Source organism: Otolemur garnettii, unplaced genomic scaffold (assembly GCF_000181295.1).
Source record: "Otolemur garnettii isolate 467f Iridium unplaced genomic scaffold, OtoGar3 scaffold00091, whole genome shotgun sequence".
Taxonomy (NCBI): Eukaryota; Metazoa; Chordata; class Mammalia; order Primates; family Galagidae; genus Otolemur; species Otolemur garnettii.
The window spans coordinates 1164642-1171520 of NW_003852486.1; positions in this window are offsets into that span (position 1 = coordinate 1164642).

Consider the following 6879-nt stretch of genomic DNA (forward strand, 5'->3'; position numbering starts at 1 on the left):
AAAAAAAAAAAAAAAAAAAAAGAAGAAAGAAAAAGTGGAAAGAGAGAGAAAGAGGGGGAGACTGACTTATATTAGCAGGTTTTAGAAAATAGGTGTTTATTATAGATTTCCAGGAGTCCATTCTCTTTCTCTCTATATAGTTTCTATGTCAAAATCTGTCATAATTTTTTTTGCCCACTCTTAAAGATGGAAATATATAAATGGTCTCATAAGATCTGAAATCTCTCTGAAAATTTCTCAATGCCAGTGATTCTGCTATAACACAACGTGTCATGAAGTAATCTCCTGTTTTTCAAATTCATATAAAAAGAACAGGTATTTCTGGGAAAATATAATTTGGTGCATACCATTCAAAATTTATGCAATGGTGTCATTAGAGCAATTTCAAAAATACTAAATACTTAATGAAACTATTAATCATGAATAAATTAAGATACAACACACCAAATATTGAAGTTTCCCTTTAAAAAGAGCAGGTTTCTTTCACCTGATAGAAAAGGGTATAGAGAAAGACTGAGTGATGGAGGCAAAAGTCCAGATGTACGATATGAGAGGTGACAGCACAGTGATTACCTCTGAGATGGAGCACATGGCCGGATGCGCTGAGAGAAAGAATAATTGGTCCTGTGTTCCCCGGGTTTGCTGTGCTCCCAAATGTTATTTTGTGATCACTGCTGATACTTGGTGGTGGAAAATAGCAGCAAGTGGTCAAGAAAAATAAAGATGCAATGTCTGAATTATACTCTTATCATCCCCAATACCAATCATAAACAAATTGCCTTCTCTTACACAAAACAAGTGCTATAGCCAAACAGGGTATACTAATGACCAGTGAACAATGGTGGTGGCATTAGGATCTCTGTATGCAAGGAACTTAGGCGTGGCAGTCTGGTTGGAAGGAGGTAGTAGGGCCTTATCTATAGTTATTTTCAAAATTATTTTTAAGAGACAGACTCTCATTCGATTGTGCAGGCTGGAGTGCAGTGATGAGGATCTGTGCAGCTATACAACCCTAAGCTCAGTGACCCTCCCACCTGAACCCCCCGAGTAGCTGGGACTCGCCACCATACCCAGCTAACTTTTTTACTTTTTGTAGAGAAAAGCTCTACTTACGTTGACTAGGCTGGTCTTGAATTCCTGGTCTCAAGCGTTCCTCCTGCCTTGGCCTCTCACAGTGCTGGGAATACAGGCATGAGTCTTATCTTGAAGCTACATTTGGATAACGAGTAGATTTTATTTCTTTTTATTTGCCCTTTCCTTAAATCGAGTCATCCCCTCTCCAAATCGGCTGTAGCTTTGTTAATTCCATAAGACAATGATGCTGCAGAGAGAAAGACTACTCCGGAGAGTTCCCATACGCCCTTCCCCCAGCCCCCTCAGTCTCAACATCTTACATTACCATGGTACATTTGTCAAAACGGAAAAAACAGCACTGGTACATGACTATGCACTTAACGCCGGTCTTTTTTTTAGCTTTTCACATTTTTTACACTAATGTCCTTTTCCTATTCAAGGATTCAATCCAGGATACCACACCGCACTTAGTCACCATGGCTCCTTAGTCTCTCCTGGTCTATGACAGTTTCTCAGGCTTTGTTTTTCACAGCCTTGACAATTTTGAGGGACACTTGTTGGGTGTTTTGTAGAAAATCTCTCCACTTGGGTTTGTCTGATGTTTTTCTTCTTATTAGACTGGAATTGTGCGTGTTGGGATGAATTAACCACTGTGTTTAATACCTATGAGTACAAACACAGACATGTAAGTATTTATGTATACTAGATAATATTGTTTTGAATTTCAAAAGCCAAGCATTTAGATAGCTTTTTGTTTTATAACTTGCCTTTTCCTATTCAGTATTATTTTTGAAATCTATTCTTTCTGGAATACATTTTCTTGACTACAACGTGATGTATGCATTCCTGAAATTCCTCATGTTCTGCATAATTGTGCACTAAAAATAACAGGGCCTGTGAATAATTAGGCCCACAGATAATTAGGCCCATAGATAATTAGGAACAGGCCACTCAAAACTCATGCTGTGGCACACCAAAGGCCTGATATGAACAGTCCCAGTCCCAGTAAAATCATTAGCAGACGGAAGGCTTCTCGGGCACTTTCCCCAGCCTCGCATTTGGTCACAATCTGGTAGCCTGCAGCCTGGGGCTCCCACAGCCACCTCTGAGATGTATGTCTCTGAGGGCTATCACTTGCACCAGAAGCTGGTTTCATCAAAACTTGGAATCCGATCATGAGTTCAACTTTAGTCATCAATAAAAAACGGTTTAATGCAGTCAGAAATGTCTTGGCAGCCTCTTCATCAGCGCTGGCAGCATCACGGTGCAGCCTAACACCGGCAGGCTCCGCGGTTTTTGAAGCCACTTAACCCGCCACTGTGTGCCCTTCGACTTAGGTAGAATTTTCAGGCTTTTCATTAAGATCTTCATATATTACTAAGGATTTCCCTTTAATTGTGAGAAAGTGGGGACTTTATTGCTTCACTGCATTAACCTGTGAGGGGAAATGGTCTAAGAATGAATATAACATTTATCTTTTGCTGACACGATTCTTTTATGTAAAGATCTTATTTGCATATTTTAATCATATCTGGTCTAATTTGCATCTAGACACTTGTATTTGCCGAGAACAGAATGTATACATATTTTTTTCATTCCTTACGACCAGGGTACACCATTCCTTCATCTGAATATGCATTTCCCAACTGATGGACACTGGGATCCATTTTTTTCTTTTCCAGTAACAATGCTGCAAAGATTTTCCTTATACATGTCTCTGAGGGAAGTTTTTTTTTTTTTTTTTTTTTTTTGCAGTTTTTGGCCAGGGCTGGGTTTGAACCTACCACCTCTGGCATATGGGGCCAGGGTCCTACTCCTTTGAGCCACAGGAGCTGCCCATCTGAGGGAGGTTTTATAGGTTATATTCCTAGAAGTAGAATTACTGGATCATAGGGGTATAAACATATTTAATGGAATGTATACATTAATTTGGGAAACATTAGCACTGTCCTAATAATTGGCTCATTCAATGGATATGGTTTGGCTCTCCATTTATTCATTTTTTATGTTCTTTAATAATCTATAATTTTCTGTTTATTTTAAAAAATATTTTATAATTTTTTTAAATACAAGTGTACATTTCTGTTAGACTTCTAGGCACTCAGGGGATTTTATTGATATTGTAACTGGGATCTTTTGTATGTTTTATATTCTAGTTGATCTCTGCTATAGGAAGAAAATCTTTGTAATGTGGTGAACTCCTATTGATTGTAACAGTTTATGTGAAGCTTCTCTGGGATTTTTAATATAGACACTCATATATGTAAATCATTCTACACTTTTCTGATCATCAGATCACTTTTTTTCTTGCCTTACTGCATGGGATTGGAAAATGCAATAGCTTGATAGTAGATATCTTACTCTAAAGAAGAATTTCTACATTTTTTCTGAATTTCATTTTTAAGTACAATATTTGCTATAGGTTTTTAGTGGAAACTCTTCTTGGTTTTAATTTAGTAAGGATAGATAAGTGAGGGATTGAAAAGTTTTTTTGCTATCTTTTGGTACGATCTTAGGATGTTGTTATTTAAGTCTCTCTAGATGGTATAGTTACATTGGTAGGTTTAATTAATTTTAAACTATGCCTGGATTTCTGAGGAAACCCTTGAGAGGTAAGTGTGAATTTATAATTTACCTTATCCAAGATGACCCTTGGAAACTGGCTACTCAGGAAGGGTGCTGGCCTATTGTAAATCTCCAGGGGAACCACTCAGGCAATCAGTCCTCGTCAACTGCAAGGCTTAGGCACCTACCCCTCAGACATACCAGGGGACAGCTGGCACGACTCTTTCAGTGACTGTTTATGTCCTTCATCCTTCCAAAGCTTGCTGAGTCATTTAGCGGCAACTGCAAGCTTTGGATGCCAGCCTCCACCAGCACCAGGGAAAAGCTGACCCCCACCATAAATGCTAAGTTGTCAGACCACATTGCTATTGGATCCTGGATTCTGATCACAGCAGGGAGAAGCCAGTACTTCTCAAAGCTTGCAGCCTCATCGCCAAAGGATTGGGGTCCTTTCCCAGAGTCTGATGTTCTGTCCTCCCAGATGTCTGAGCACTACCCTAGATCTGATGGTTTACAGGATCCTCACACAGCTTCTGTGAACGTCCCTAGCGATTGCTGCTCCCACAGGCATGAGTGTTGCCTGGCCATTTGTGTTTGTTTGCCTACCAACTTTACTTTGTTGTGCTGTTTTAAAATGTCTTCTATGTAGTTTGATTTGATTTGCTTATAGTTTCTGTAGGATTTTTGCATCTGTGTTTATAGATGGAAATGACCCCTCATTTTCATTTCTTGTATTATCCTTGTTTGGTTTTTGTGTTAACTTGTTACTAGATTCTTAAAATAAGTTCGGTAGCTTTATCTCTTTTTCTCTTTTTAAATTCTTTATCTTTTATTGGGCAGTTTTAAAATATCTGTCGATTCTTATTCTTTTCTGGGAAACATATATATATATATATCTATAACCTGGATATTTTCCCAAGTTTTCTCCTTATCCTAATTATCAACATGCTTGTCATTATTCAGACGTGGCTTTTCTTAAAAAAATCTTGCTTTGTACTTTGTAGTCCTTTTCATCTGACATCTTTTGTTATCCACTCTAAGAAGTTCTTTTATTATTTCTTTGATTATTTTCCTATCTATAATCTCAACATTTTATTTCTCCGAAGTCCCCGTTTTGAGTATCATAGTTTTGATCCCAAGATTCTTGTCTTTATTTATTTTTGTCTGCACATTGTATCCTCTGGATATAACTTCTCAACAAAAACTTCTGTATTTACTCTAAAACTCTCTTTCCTAAGATGGGTGTCTCTATAGTCCCGGCTACTTGGGAGCCTGAGGCAAGAGGATCACTTGAGCCCAAGAGTTTGAGGTTGCTGTGAGCTATGATGCCAGAGTACTCTACCTGGGGCAAGAGTGAGCCTCAACCTCCCAGGGTGCAAGGATTACAGGTGTGAGTCACCACACCTGGCACCTTCTTGGGGGTGTCCCTTTTTATTGCATTAATTCTTTCAGAATGTCTATGAATGCTATTTTTGCTTTCTGTAGCTTATCTCCAGGGATTATGAGGAATCAAGTACTGGCAGAATGTGCCAGTAATTTGTCTTCTGGATGTGGGAGCATAGAGTTTCCTCCTGGGTATCTCCAGTCTCCTGGGGGGCAATGTCTGGCCTGTCAGGCCAAAGGACTCTCACTGCTTCAAGGCTGAGTGAGAAGACCTCAGGTGCTTGATGCTTGGCTAAGAGGGCAAGGGATGGCAGCAGCGACTCCTTGATCAGTCTCTCCACTGCTTTGTGTTCTGCCATTTCCTCCACCATCATTTACTTTGAAGACCCCCCAGAGACACTTCAGATTTTCTCAGCAGCCCTTCCTCTGCGTATAGTTTGGGTTCTATCAGTGGTTTCTTCTAGTTATGTAATTTATCTGCTTTTCATCTTTCAGAGATTCTTCACGTTTCTTTCTGCAGATAGAATTCTTTCTTATGGTACTACATTGATTTACCTTTTTAAAATATATTTTTTGCCATTTGTAGGAATTGAGGTGGGAAGATGATATTGACATTTGTGCTCAGTCCACCGATGATGAAATTTGTCTTCTGTGCTTTTTCTCCTGCTCTTCTTTCCTTCATTCAGTTATTCCTTCATACCCTGCAAGGCTACTGAGCAGAAACTCTGTGGCACACTTTGTGATGAGCTGGTTTTCAAGAAGGTGTGCTATTGATGCCAATATCTGTATTATTCCAGGTCAAGCCATGGTCAGTTTGGTCACAGAAGTAAAATGGTCTGAATTGTCTCTCATTTTTCCTAACAGAGGTGATGATGCTGTGTTTGCATCAGTCTGTGTGAACAATTTATCTTGACCGTGCATCATCTTTTCTGGGTGGCCAGTCAAGGGCAGAATTGTAGTATTTGACCACCAGTTAGCGAAACCAACTGCTCCGAGTACTAACGATCAAACCGTCTTGGCCTCATTTACACAGTGTCAGACATAAGAGTACTGGCTGCATAATTCTCAACACTGTTCGTAAAAGTGAACACATTATCTGATGACTTTTTCATTCCTATTAATATTTTCCTACTGACATGTCTCTTACATCTGGCCCATTCCCTGTATTCCTACTGTTCTACCCTAGTTTGATCCCTATTCTCTTTAAAACAACCTGTCTAGATAACTGGCTTAGTGCCTACTCTTTAGAAATCCTCCTAAGATTTGTTTTCATTGAATTAATGAACCTACTAAGTGGTTTCTCAGATTATAGTTTCTCTTACTTCAATACATATTTCACATTCTTAGCAATAAAATTTCTAAAACACAGATCTGACTCTGTTATTTCCTTGCGTAATGTGAAAGTCCTCAGGTCACATTTTCTATAGATTATTTTATTAAGAAGTTTGTATAAATATTGACAACAGAGACAGACAGTAATACTTTACAAGTTCAAATGTAACTATTTAGCCGTAAAGCAGAATAGCAATTCTAACGGTGATTGGGCAACAGGAAATACCGAGTAGAAGCCACACTAATGAATTAGCTAGGATAGAAAGTTAATCAAAAAATGAATGAGGGCTTGGCGCCTGTGGCTCAAGTGGCTAAGGCGCCAGCCACATACACCTAAGGTGGCGGGTTTGAATCCAGCCTGGGCCCACCAAAACGATGACAGCTGCAACCAAAAAATAGCCGGGCATTGTGGCAGGTGCCTGTGGTCCCAGCTACTTGGGAGACTGAGGCAGGAGACTCACCGGAGCCCAGGAGTTGGAGGTTGCTGTGAAAGCATAGAGTTTCCTCCTGGGTATCTCCAGTCTC